Source organism: Orcinus orca, chromosome 1, assembly GCF_937001465.1.
Source record: "Orcinus orca chromosome 1, mOrcOrc1.1, whole genome shotgun sequence".
NCBI lineage: Eukaryota > Metazoa > Chordata > Mammalia > Artiodactyla > Delphinidae > Orcinus > Orcinus orca.
In genome coordinates, this window is record NC_064559.1 from 56,806,887 (window position 1) to 56,820,694 (window position 13,808).

At 38.7% G+C, this 13,808-nt stretch overlaps 1 long non-coding RNA gene across 1 annotated transcript; it reads right to left on the minus strand.

Moving 5' to 3' along the window:
- Positions 1 to 472: 472 nt before the first annotated feature.
- On the minus strand, positions 473 to 13,806 carry LOC117201265 (uncharacterized). The gene is made up of 5 exons (XR_007479830.1): positions 13,593 to 13,806; positions 12,860 to 12,963; positions 11,483 to 11,583; positions 8,183 to 8,297; positions 473 to 4,534 (listed from the first exon to the last, which is right to left on the minus strand). It is a non-coding gene; the product is annotated as an uncharacterized LOC117201265 (long non-coding RNA).
- Positions 13,807 to 13,808: the final 2 nt, after the last annotated feature.

Genomic DNA, 13,808 nt, shown 5'->3' on the forward strand with positions numbered 1-13,808 from the left:
GATGTCAAGTAGCAGATAGATCTGGGATAATGATACAAATGTGCAAGCTGGTATTTGAAGTCATAGGAGTGGATGAGATTGGACAGGAAGAGGGAACAGAATAGAGACGAACAGGGGGCCTAAAACTAAGCTTTGAAGAACATAATTTCCTCACAACACTCTATGATGAAAATTTTTAAACATAAGGAGTCACACTGTGAGCATCCATATACCTACCGCCAAGATTCTACGATTAGCATTTTACTATATTTGCTTTATCCCATATCTATTTATCTGTCTGTTCTTCTATCCATCTATCAAGGCATCTTACTTTTTGATGCATTTCAAAGTAAGCTGTAGATATTTGTACCTCTCACTCCTAAACACTTCAGCATGCACATCAACTAGAGTTCAAAAGTTATTTAAGGTTCTTTTTTATTTTTATTTTTTTAAACATCTTTATTGGAGTATAATTGCTTTACAATGTGTTAGTTTCTGCTGTATAACAAAGTGAATCAGCTATATGCATACATATATCTCCATATCCCCTCTCTCTTGCATCTCCATCCCCACTCCTTATCCCACCCCTCTAGGTGGTCGCAAAGCACCGAGCTGATCTCCCGGTGCTATGCAGCTGCTTCCCACTAGCTATCTATTTTACATTTGGTAATGTATATATGACAATGCTACTCTCTCACTTCATCCCAGCTTACCCTTCCCCATCCCCGTGTTCTCAAGTCCATTCTCTACATCTGTGTCTTTATTCCTGTCCTGCCCCTAGGTTCTTCAGAACCATTTTTTTTTTTTTTAGATTCCATATATATGTGTTAGCATACAGTATTTGTTTTTCTCTTTCTGACTTACTTCATTCTGTATTACAGACTCTAGGTCCATCCCCCTCACTACAAATAACTCAATTTCATTTCTTTCTATGGCTGAGTAATATTCCACTGTATACGTGTGCCACATCCTCTTTATCCATTCATCTTTTGATGGACACTTAGGTTGCTTCCAAATCCTGGCTATTGTAAATAGTGCTGCAATGAATATTGTGGTACATGACTCTTTTTGAATTATGGTTTTCTCGGGGTATACGGCCAGTACTGGGATTGCTGGGTCATACGGTAGTTCTATTTTTAGTTTTTTAAGGATATGGTTCTTTTTTAAGTTGAAATTTACATATAATGAAATGTGCCAACCCTAAATGCACTATTTGCTGAATTTCAACAAATGCATACTTGCCTATTTAATGCAAATTCCTATCAATATTTAGCCATTATGATTACCCTAGAAAATCCCCGCAAGTCCCTTTCCAGTCAGTCTCTATCCCCTCTTCCATAGAAGCAACCATAATTCTGATATTTTTCCACCAAAGATTGCCTTCTGGAACTTCATATAAATGGAATCATACAGTATATACTCTTTCTTGTATGTAAGGTTTCTTTTATTCAGCATATTATTTTTGAGATTCATTCCTGTTGTTGCATGTATGATTAGTTTGTTCCTTTTTCTTGATGAGTCTTATTTTATTGTATGGCTACACCATGGTTTGTTTAGCTTTTCTTCTATTGATGGACACTTAAATGCTATTTCCAGTGTGATACCATCATGAATGAAGCTGCTATGAGCATTTCTGTATAAATCTTTGTGGACGTATGTTTTCACTTCTCTTGAGTAAATATCTAGAAGTGGAATTGCTCGTGAGTCAGAAGGTCGGTAGATGGTTGCTCTGGTTTAGTTTAGTTTCGTTTTTGTTCTTTTGTGATAGAATCTTTATTTTACATGTTAGCATCATAGCACAAGAATCCATCCCAGGCATTGTCCTGATCTGAACCCCCACCCATTATATTTACACAAGTACTGTTCCATGATCATTTGTGTTAAATATATGTAAATATAGAAAACTCCTTCTGTATATCCAGCTAATCTAGAAGCAAAATGATGTTTATAGACTTGCAATCCTTCCCCTAATTGAAATTTGTTTCTGGATTAAATATGTCTGAATTCTTTTGAGGTCACATGATGAGGAAAATCCAATTTACAGTCTGCAAAAGCTACTCAAGGAGTCAAGAAACTCCCTTGCATGGACAGGATTTTTGCATCCTTCTATAATAGTATTTTTTAAATAATTTTTTAAATTATGAGAAAAAACACAAATTAATTTACCCCCATAACCATTTTTAAGTGTTCAGTTCAGTGGTGTTAACTATACTCACGTTGTTGTGTAACAGATCTCTAGAACTTTTTCATCTTGCAAAACTGAAACTCTATACCCGTTAAGCAACTCCCAACTTTCCCCTCTTCCCTCCCCGGCAACCACTACTCCACTCTATGTTTCCATGAATTTGACCTAATCTAGATACCATGGAACCATACGGTATTTGTCTTTTCATGACTGGTTTATTTCACTTCACATAATATCCTCAAGGTCCATCCATGTTGCAGCATGTGACAGGATTTTTCTTTCTTTCTTTCTTTCTTTTTTTAATTTACTTTTGGCTGCGTTGGGTCTTCGTTGCTGCACACCGGCTTTCTTAGTTGCGGCGAGTGGGGGCTATTCTTCGTTGCGGTGCGCAGGCTTCTCATTGCGGTGGCTTCTCTTGTTGCAGAGCACGGGCTCTAGGCGCGGGCTTCAGTAGCTGTGGCACACAGGCTCAGAAGTTGTGGCTTGCAGGCTCTAGAGCGCAGGCTCAGTAGTTGTGGTGCACGGGCTTAGTTGCTCTGCGGCATGTGGGATCTTCCCGGACCAGGGATCAAACCCGTGTCCCCTGTATTGGCAGGCGGATTCTTAACCACTGTGCCACCAGGGAAGCCCTCCTTCTTTCTTAAGGCTAAATAATATTCCATCTGTGTATATACCACACTTCCTTTATCCAGTCATCAGTAGAGGAACATTGGACTACTTCTACCCCTTGTCTAATGTGAATAAGACTGCAATGATAAATAAATTTTTTTAAAAAGACTGCAGTGAACATGGGTGTGCAAATATCTCTTTGAGATCCTGCTTTCAATTCTTTTGAATATATACCCACAAGTGGGATGGCTAGATCATAGATGTTTTGTTTTTATAAGAAACTTCCAAACCTTTTTCCAAAGCATTTCACACTCTTACTAACAACACATGAAAAAACTAGTTGCTCCATATCCTTGCAAACTCTGTGGTCAGTCTTAGAACACCAACATTTAAATGTCTAATAAAATAGGTACACCGGGGCTTCCCTGGTGGCGCAGTGGTTGAGAGTCCGCCTGCCAATGCAGGGGACGCGGGTTCGTGCCCCGGTCCAGGAAGATCCCACATGCTGCCAAGTGGCTGGGCCCGTGAGACATGGCCGCTGAGCCTGCACGTTCGGAGCCCATGCTCCGCAAGGGGAGAGGCCACAGCAGTGACAGGCCAGCGTACCGCAAAAAAAAAAAAAGGTGGACCGACTAAAGGAGACTATGGAGTAGTAGAGAGATGGGAGAGAAACCAGGTGTGATTACATAAGAAGGCAAAGGAAGAGAAGGTTTAAGAAAGAGGGACTGATCAAGATCTTCTCATGTACTTTTGCTCTGCCTCAAATACATCTTCCACTCTATAATTAGTAATTTTTCAACAAGCAAATTTTATCATTTCCCTCCTTTGCCTTTCAGACCTCACATTGCTATTAAAATGGAGTTGCCAGGTTTTGCAAGCAGGATGTCCAGTTAAATTTAAATTTCATATAAATAACAGATAATTTTTTTAGTGTAAAGTATGTTCAGTGTAATATTTGGGACTTATGCTAAAATATTGTTTATCTGAAATATAAATTTCAGGTATATATCTGAAATATACATTTAATTCAACATCCTGTATTTTATCTAGCAAATCTATCAAAATAAAGTTCAAAAACTCCTACTTTGGCCTCCAATGCCTACCTGCCTACCTCTGCAGCATCTTCTTTGCTAGACTGCTTCTGAATCTCTACACTTTCTCGTAGTCAAACAAGAAAATTCTACAAACTTTCTCACAGGCTTCTTCTGCCTCAGTGCACTCGCATATGCTGTTTTCTCTGGCAGAAACATTTTGCTTTCTCTCTTTGCCTAGCTAAATTCTATTCATGTAGCTTTCAACTTAACTGTCACTTTTGTTTTTCCCCTTGGCCACGAAGCGGCATGAAGGATCTTAGTTCCCCGACCAGAAAAAGAACCCATGCCCCCTGCAGTGGAAAGGCAGAGTCCTAATCACTGGACCAACAGGGAATTCCCTAACTGTCACTAGGACTTCTCTATTCATCTCAGGCTAGGTCAATTCTCATTGTTATATATGCCCTTTGGCCTTCCAGCTTGTGGTTATTTAATTATTTATATGTATTTTATCTTCCCTGCTAGGCCATAGGCCTCCAAGGAAGACACTGCCTGTCTTGTTCATTGCTGTATCACCATAGCATAGTGACTGGCATAAAACAGGTTATCAATATTTGTTGTGATTGCTTGTGATAAAGTGGATGCAAATTAATTTTGTTTTGTGACTTTTATCATCAGTTGAGAACATTTGATGCTCAATTAGATGCTGCAGAAACGAGGTTACAAATCTCTGCAGAAAAGAACCACAAATGAACACTTCAAGTACAGGAGTTGAAATACTTTTGCAAAAAATTTAAAAATAATTCTTTTTCCATGTAATTTTACCAAAGAGGAAATGCTTGATTAAGAAGATGCCTGTTAGCAAAAGGAATTCAAGAAAAAACAAAAAGCACTTTGCATTTGTCATAATTTTTAGCTAAGAGAGATATTTATATGGAGGCTTTCCCCTTCAGAAATCTGTGAAATATTAGTTTTTAATGTAGACACTAAACATTCTTGGCAGAATGAGAAAAAAAAATCAAATTGAAAGCTTGAGAGGAGTGTTGATTATTTGAGTATAATCAATGAACTGAGTAACAGAAGGAAACGTAACTTAATATACCTCCACTTCAGTTTAAGTGAAATGGATACAGATGTACTCTTAAGTTTTGAGACTGTAATGACTAGAGTCATGAAATCAGGGCCCAAAGAAAGAAAAAACATGGATAACTCCATTAAACTGAGTAAAGGTCAACTATATGAGAAATGAGAAAATGGATTATTTCTGCAAACCCTTGATTTCTGTACCCTTCCTCTTGTATGTTAAACTATCTCAGTGGCTAACTTAAGCAGAAAGGGAATTTTCTGGAAGAACACTGAGTGGCTCATAGTTTTGATTGTAAGGAAGGGAATTGAGGGAAGCTAGATGGCCAGAACCAGAGCTAAAGTCAATCCTGAAATGGCCTGGTAAGGGTACTACTGCCATGACCAGTAGATGCTGGACATACCCCAGGGATTGCTGCCATTGTCCCATCAGATTCTGGGTATCACAGGTGTGAGTGGGATGAATTCTACTTACTTCTGTGTAACTCAGTCCAGATTCAAAGTTCCAAGTAAGAGCATCCAGTCTACCAAGCTTAGATCATTTTCCCTCACCCTAGGATTGCTGTGGGGCAGAGGTGGGAGGAGGTGGTGGGTGGAGGGCAGAAGACAAATATCTGGACTTTCTGGCCTGTAGTGGGAGAAAAAGATTCTGCCACCCACAAAAACTCCCAAATGGAAAATTCCCAAACAGTGTAAGGAGGGGAGGGTAAAATGATGAGCAGCCACAAAATTATAAATATCCATTATATATGTCTATCTTTCAGGGGTATGAGGAGATATAAGAGAATCTTGCTCTATCTGACAGCTTCTATTGTGTCATTTCTACAATTGTAGGCAGTAGGTTACTAAATCACCAATAACTTGATTTAAACATATCCATATATACATGTACACACAAGCATACAAATTGATCGATTGACTTTTTTTTCTAAGTTTACTATTCATATAGAGAAAGGGAAAGCTTTTTCTTTTTTCCAGGTCAAATAAAGGGAATATATCATAGCCCCTAACCTCAGAGGATAAATTTGACAATAATGTATTCTGATGAAATTACATTGAGAGAAGGCAAATTCAGCCATGTGGAGAGTCATGAGGTCCCATTTAAAGGACTCCTTTAAAAGATGCTCCCTGATCAGCTCGGTGCTTTGTGACCACCTAGAGGGGTGGGATAGGGATGGTGGGAGGGAGGGAGACACAAGAGGGAAGAGATATGGCGACATATGTATATGTATAACTGATTCACTTTGTTATAAAGCAGAAACTAACAGACCATTGTAAAGCAATTATACTCCAATAAAGATGTTTAAAAAAAATGTGTTAAAAGGGTAGATCTCATATGAAATGTCCTTAACACAAAAACAAAAATCAAAAAAACAAAAGAGCCTAAGGAAATATGTGGTGGTATGTCTATTACCTTGATTGTGGTGATAGCCTCATGGGTGTACGCATATGTGCAACCTCATCAAATTGTATACATTAAATATGTGCAGTTTTTTAATATACCAATGATACCTCAGTTAAGCTGTTTATAATTAATTAATTAATTAAAGTTATGCTTAAAACTATTCCAAGATTTCTGGAGGACAATTAGGCACTATTATAAAATCTTCAAATATATGCATAACTATTATCTAACAATTCCACTTCTACAAATTTATCCTAAAAATGAAACATATGTTGAAAGATTTAGCAAACTTTTAGTTGTGAATAATTTCAGTGGTGTGATATATCTCAAATAAAAATGGAAATAAAGTCTCAACAACAGTGGAAAAAAACAAACAAAAAAAGATGTTCCCTTATACAGCTTCTTGCTGAAAAGTAAGATCTAATCTGGGGCATTGCTCTCCTCTTCACATTGGTTCCTGAATGAGCCCTTGTGCTCCTTTGATTTTATCTGATATTTGTAAATCAAAAGCATTAGGAAAATCTGCCCACCTCTGAACTCAGTTTCCCATTTAGTCTTGTAGAGTCATCTGTATACATGACAATTACTCACACGGGATTACTTATAAATATTATGTCGGTGCTGTTGTTGTTTTAGATTACTAATTCCTTGGAAAGGCAGGAGCTCTGTCTGTTTAATTAATTGCGTTTAACACCAAACATTGGTCATTACATGTAAGGTTTTTAAAGCTGCTGTTAGACATTATAATAATAAAAGACTTTCGCTGGCTACAGCAAATCAAATCTCTCTTCACATAAGACACGTCTGACAAACAACAGTGTGGGGGCCAAAGAGAGCCCACCACCATCTCTTTATCTCTGTTCCTGTAAATAAAGTTGTATTGGAACACAGTCATGCTCGTTAGTTTACATACTGTCTATATCTGATCTCGTGCTATAATGACAGAGTTGAGTAGTTGTGACAGACTGAAAAGACTGTAAAGCCTAAAATATTTACTATCTGGCCATTTACCAAAAAACCTTGCTGACCATGGATCTACTTCAGTGGTTCTCACCTTATATAACAGGATGGGATCCTCTGTAAAATCCCCAAAAAGAAAAAAATCCCTGGCCCCACACCAACACCCCAAAAGGGGTCAAAAGGTCTATGGTGGGACTTCCTTGGTGGCGCAGTGGTTAAGAATCTGCCTGCCAATGCAGGCGACACGGGTTCGGTCTCTGGTTCGGGAAGATCCCACATGCCGCGGAACAACTAAGCCCGTGCACCACAACTGCTGAGCCTGGGCTCTAGAGCCCGCAAGCCACAAGCACTGAAGTCTGCACGCCTAGAGACCGTGCTCCACGACAAGAGAAGCCACCGCGATGAATAGCCCCCGCTCGCCGCAACTAGAGAAAGCCCGTGCGCAGCAACGAAGACCCAACGCAGCCAAAAATAAATAAATAAATTTCTTAAAAAAAACAAAATGTCTATGGTCAGAGCTGGAGATATAGAGCTTTTAAAAGTTCACACAAAATTGAGAATCATCAGCCTAATGCAATACACAGTACCTAGTATAATTTCAATAATTTTCATTCATTGGCTATTAGATGTCAGGCATTGCCCTAGACGCTCTACATGTATTTTCTCATTTATCTCCATAAAAACCATCTTAGATACATTTTACAATCCTTATTTTATAGTAAAGGAAATGGAAGTATTCTAAGGTTAACTTGTACAAGCTAACACAGCCAGTAAGTGGAACAAGAGTTTGCACTAGGTTTTTCTACCTATCCCAGATTGACAACAGAAGAAAAATATCCAGGTGGAAAGAGACTCTGACTCTTATCCCCTGAGATGTGCTTTTTCTCTGGGAGAGCTGTAGGTATTTCCCATTACTGATGCTACACTGACCTGCATAAGAATGACTGGCTGGGGACTTCCCTGGCGGTCCAGTGGTTAAGACTTCGCCTTTCAATGCAGGGGGTGAGGGTTCAATCCCTGGTTGGGGAGCTAGGATCCCGCATGCCTGGTGGCCAAAAAGCCAAAACATAAAATAGAAGCAATATTGTAACAAATTCAATAAAGACTTTAAAAATGGTCCACATAAAAAAAAAAAAAAAAAGAATGATTGGGCTAAGTATGGCTGCAGAACTCTCCTGTTGATAGAAGGTAGCACAGCTGAGAAAAGACTGGAACATTCAAATAAGATGTTATTCAAACCTAGAGGGTATCAAAAGGGAAATAAACTCATGGAGTAACATGAAGCTAAGTATTCATCTTCAATGAGGAGCGCACCATAGGAACATCTTTCTTTCTGGTTCGTGACCTGCCTCCAATTTGTAGAGCTCATCTTTAATCCCTAACCTCTTGGAACATCGTAAAGAACTCTGAAGACTTCCCCACGTCCAGATTCTAGAAATTAAGGCATAGAGCAAAAGGAAGTTTCCTTTCCATCTTGCCTAAAGCACAACTTTCAAATTCTGGTTTCCTGAATGATTTATACACCAATGTTCAACTTTTTCTTAACTGGTTACTCATGACATGACAAATCTAATAATTTCTAAGAAATATTGAACGTCCATTTTTGCTAGATGATATCATTTGGTTACAATATGTATTTGACCTCAGTGTATCTATAATTGCTTATTTAGGCAGAGCTCTAAATGATCTTCAAATCATTAACCCTATAAACAAAGTTTAATCCTTTCATACTAATCTTGGGTCTGTTCACGTTCTGGTACTTGTTTTCTGCTAATTCTCATTGTGATGTGACTCAGATAATTTTGATAATCAGTTTTTTTTAAAAATTCTAGTATCCTATTTATTGTTGCTAATTTATACCCCCAAAAGCATTGATATTTTATGATGCAAGGAGTAATCAGAAAAAGAAAAGCTTCAGATTTCATTGGGTAGATTTAAAATTGTACCCTCATAAGGGTGCCTTTTATTCATAAGTATGATACTCTAAAAATGAGCGTTTATTATTGTTATGGGCTGAATTGTGTCCATTCATCCCACACGCTCCCACCACCAAAGTCATATGTTATAGTCCTAACCCCCAGTACCTCGGAATGTGACTGGATTTGGAGATAGGGCCTTTAAGGAGATAATTAAGGTAAAATAAGGTCATATGGGTAGGGCTTAATCCAACATGCCTGGTGTCTCTATAAGAAGCGATTAGTACATAGACACAGTGAAGACCATGTGAAGACAGAAGAAGATGGCCATCGACAAGCCAAAAAGAGAGGTCTTGGAAGAAACCAAGCCTGTCTACTCTTTGATTTTGGACCTCTAGCCTCCAGAATTTTGAGAAAATTTCTGATGTTTAAGTTATCCAGTCTGTGGTATTTGTTACAACAGCCCTAGCAAACTAATACAATAATGAAAACCAACAATATTCCAGTGAGTTTTGCCCAAGTGAAAAGTGGAGCTGCTTTCTCCTATGACACTGTTTAAAGTAATGCCTAGAATGCCCCTCTCTGCTGAAAGTTGTCTGATGTCTCTTTCATAAAGGGGTGCTGTTTACTATCACCCTGGAATATGTCTCAGGAGATCGGTTAAAATTCAGATATTCTCAATTCATAGAAGGTAGGCCAGTTCAAAAGCAATTTCAGGCAGGACTCGGAAACATTTTCTTTAGCTCTTTTAGAATCAAGTCTACAGGGACCTAGTTCCAGAAATCCCAGAACTAACTTGGGCTACATCTGCCATGATCACTTTGGATTGTTTCCCCGAATCTAAGGCAGTCCCTTAGGTTTAGTTTGCAGTTACTGACTTGGGCCTGTTTTGGGACTGGACTCTAAAGATTAAGGGTAGGTCAGAAACTATTGACTTCCTCATATTTCCTTGGGACATCTTTATTTCTTACTCTACAGATTTACCTTAATGAACACTGGTAAGAAGAGTGTAGACTGGGGGAGAAAGTAGATTATGGAGAATCTATGTATAGGAAAAGAGGAGGGTGGGAAGGGGAGGACTAAATTAGCCTCCCACACTTACTTTACCTAAAGCAATTGAGAAAATCCAAATGACTCAGCTCCAGTACCCCCTATTTTGTGCATGTGTTCCTGTTTGAGGATGTCATTCCCTCCCCATACATAAATGATTTACACTGGAGAAGTCTCAGGGCCTAGCTGTACTTTAATAGAGTTAATCCAAACTCTATTCTCATATCCTCCAATTAGCCCTGTATTAAAAGCTGATTGTACTTGTATGCCTCCGGGTACAGATCTAATACATTGTATTGACATCTGTTAAAAGGTATGTTCTATGATATTAGAATAAAGATTCCTACTAGCTTTTCCTTTTAACTTTCATAGAACTTTATACTTTTTAATGCAATAATCACCAAGCTATTTTGTACTCTAGTAGTTGACATGTACTTCTCATTGTATTCCTTGTACTAGATTGTTAACATTTCTTCAAGGCAGGGACACATGACTCATTCATTTTTGAATTTTTTCCTCCTATTCCACTCCTTCCCACTCTCTGACCCCCTCCTCAATAACATGGCGTTTATCTATAACAAAGAGTTGTGCAGATACATGATCTAACTTTTCTTAGTCTCTGTTTCAGCTGTCGCAGTAAGTGGGTTGGTATCTTAGGTCTTTTCTAGTCCTATACGACAACTAATGCTTTAGGTTGATAATTACACATTCCAGAGCAATTTGAAAGCATGTGGTAACTTAAAAAATCACTTAGCATAAACGAAAAAGCATAGGCTATTCTAAATAAATAAATAATCAAAGGAAGAACATTATAGTACAGGTATATCAGAAAATACATTTAAAAGATTCATAAGGCCTTATTAGCATTAATTTTTTTTTAGGGTTCATGCTAAGAGCAAAACTGTATTTGGTTACTTGTCATCCTTAATTGACTGATCAAGAAACTAAAGACTGGGCTTCCCTGGTGGCGCAGCGGTTGATAGTCCGCCTGCCGATGCAGGGGACACAGGTTCGTGCCCCAGTCCGGGAAGATCCCACATGCCGCGGAGCGGCTGGGCCCATGAGCCATGGCCGCTGAGCCTGTGCGTCCAGAGCCTGTGCTCCGCAACGGGAGTAGGCCACAACAGTGAGAGGCCCGCATACCGCAAGAAACAAAAACAAAAACAAAAATACATCTTTAAGTAGGAAAAAAAAAAAAAAAAAGAAACTAAAGACTATAATGACATACCTAAAATGGGTTTTTAAAAAACATTTGGGTACTTACTATGTGCCATGTGCTGTTCTAAATCCTTTACATGAAATGACGCATTTAATTTTCATAGTATATCAGTGGTGGAGGCCGAGGCAGAGTCTAAATTTCTAGAACTAGATAATAAAATATAAAATAAAACCAAATTGTTTAAATTGTGTTAAAGCTACAAAATAGTGATTTCTAAGCACAAATGACTATGAGACATTTAAGCTGTTTGTCTTTAGTAATTCATTCTTAGCTTAGCTTAAGGTACTTCTCAGGCACTATTTTGCTGTATTAATACAAATTTCACTGGATGAAAACAAATTATACAATTTTAAGACTTTAGAAGCTAAATATAATTTAAATTTTAACATAATTATTTAATATTCATATTAACTCTCAACATCCTAAAAACTGTCACTATTATTTAACAATAACATAGCAAAAATTTTAAACAGCAAAATCAGGAAAAAAGAGCTTAATTCACCACCTAAAATTTTTACAGAGTTAATTTGGGAATAAAACCCAGAATATTTTTTTTTTTTCACTGAATAACCATATTATCTTTCTTCTAAATAGACTCAGTCTCAAGGGATAAATTATTCACTGTAACTTATATGTCTACCTTATCTGGGGAGTTCAAAGCATAGAAATGACTTTTTGTAGATTAGTTTTTATTGCAAACACTTAAGTGTTTTCTTCAGAGCTGCTCTTCTCCTTTTTTTGCCAAATTTTTGTTTAATTATACCATTAAAATGAATTTTGGGAAGCCCCTCCATTTTAACCTTATTTTTAACTGAAATATTTATGAAATAAAAACAAATTTAACTTAAAAATCATATTTTTTTAAGGGAACATTGAAGGGGGTCTACCTGTTGAGGTGTAACTATTAATAGTTCAAAGAAATTATATTATCTAGGTTGATTCTATTGAAAGTTTCCTCACCTAAACAGGGAAGTTGGCATGTTTGCCTAGCAACAGCCGCTAAAACCTTCTGTTGTGGAAGGTTCCCTAGGAGTGAGAAGGGAGGAGGAGGAAAAACTGGAGGAACAGATTAATCTGTTTTTTTCCCAGCAGGGGACTGAGGCCTGGCTGAGGGATAGCCTTTAGATTAGCACACACTAACCTAATCCCTCCATGGTAGCTAGAAATTTGCTCTTTGTAGGACTGGGGTTACTATTTAGCGGGTTGAAGAGATGGTTACAGATTTAGCCCACTTCAAAGAGAGTAAATTCCAATCAGCAGAAAAACATCAATAGGTCTTCTAAAAGAAGCTGAAATCTGAGTAGCAGGAGGGTGTTAGCAACTAAAAAGAACTCTTCCCTGCTTAGAGTTTAGGAAGGTGTGTGATATATTATTTACAAATAATATAGGAACACTAGCTGTTACAGTAATTGAATTTATCACCTTAAAAGCAGAAGCTTCTCTAAATATAGTACTTCTCTTGGTATTGGGGATGTATGCAATGAAGAAAGGACAGGAAAGCGAAATCTCTGCTCACTTGGCCAGACCTGAAGAAAAAACAAAAAAAAAAGCAGGGGGAGGGTGATAATGAACAAGAGTATTAGCTGGGTGCTTACTTGAGGACCATCTCTCTCCTCTATTCTAAACGATTTATTTTGAAATTAGGACTGTATGGTATGAAAAGAATTCCATTTCTCTCCTTTCTTAAAAGCAAGGGTTTGGCTAAACCGAATTGTCTTGAAAGGGGACTCCCATTTTACCCAAAATGAAAATGGCTTCTTTTCCATAATGGAGAAGAAACTTCAAATAATCATAAGGTTAGCTTTAGATCCAATAGCTCTTTTAAGGGCTGAATCTTTTTCTGTCCTGCCCCAGACAGCTCTTAATTGGTCTCATAGGCCTGGAGAGGCGTTTTGGGGCAGTGAGTGTCCAGGCCTTTGGGCTGTTTACCCCTGCTGGGAGGCTGAACTCTTTGGGGTAGTCTGTGAGGGAAATGACTAGGGCAAAGCTGGTGTGATCAAGAACCAGGATAAAACAGGATAAGAACAAATTCTTCTGGGGTGGAGGAGGAGAGATGTGAAAAAGAAACAAGAGCAGAGGGACGAGGCTAAGAGAAAGCCAAGGGGGAGAGGTAAGCGCGGGATTGGATGGAAACGTCAGAAATTTTCCAATTCACCATCTGACCACTTGCCCGCTGGGCGCCGAGGCGCTGGTGGACCAGTTCTTCTGCTCAGGGGGTGGTGCGCTCCGGGTCCAGGCGGTAAGCGACACCACCCTCCCTCCCGGGCGTTGGTGGCCGGTGACTCAGAGGTTTGCTCCCGCGCCCGCCCCGCCCGTCTGCTTGCCCCGCCCCTGGAAGGAGGGGCCTCACTCTGGTGTCCGCCCCAGTCTC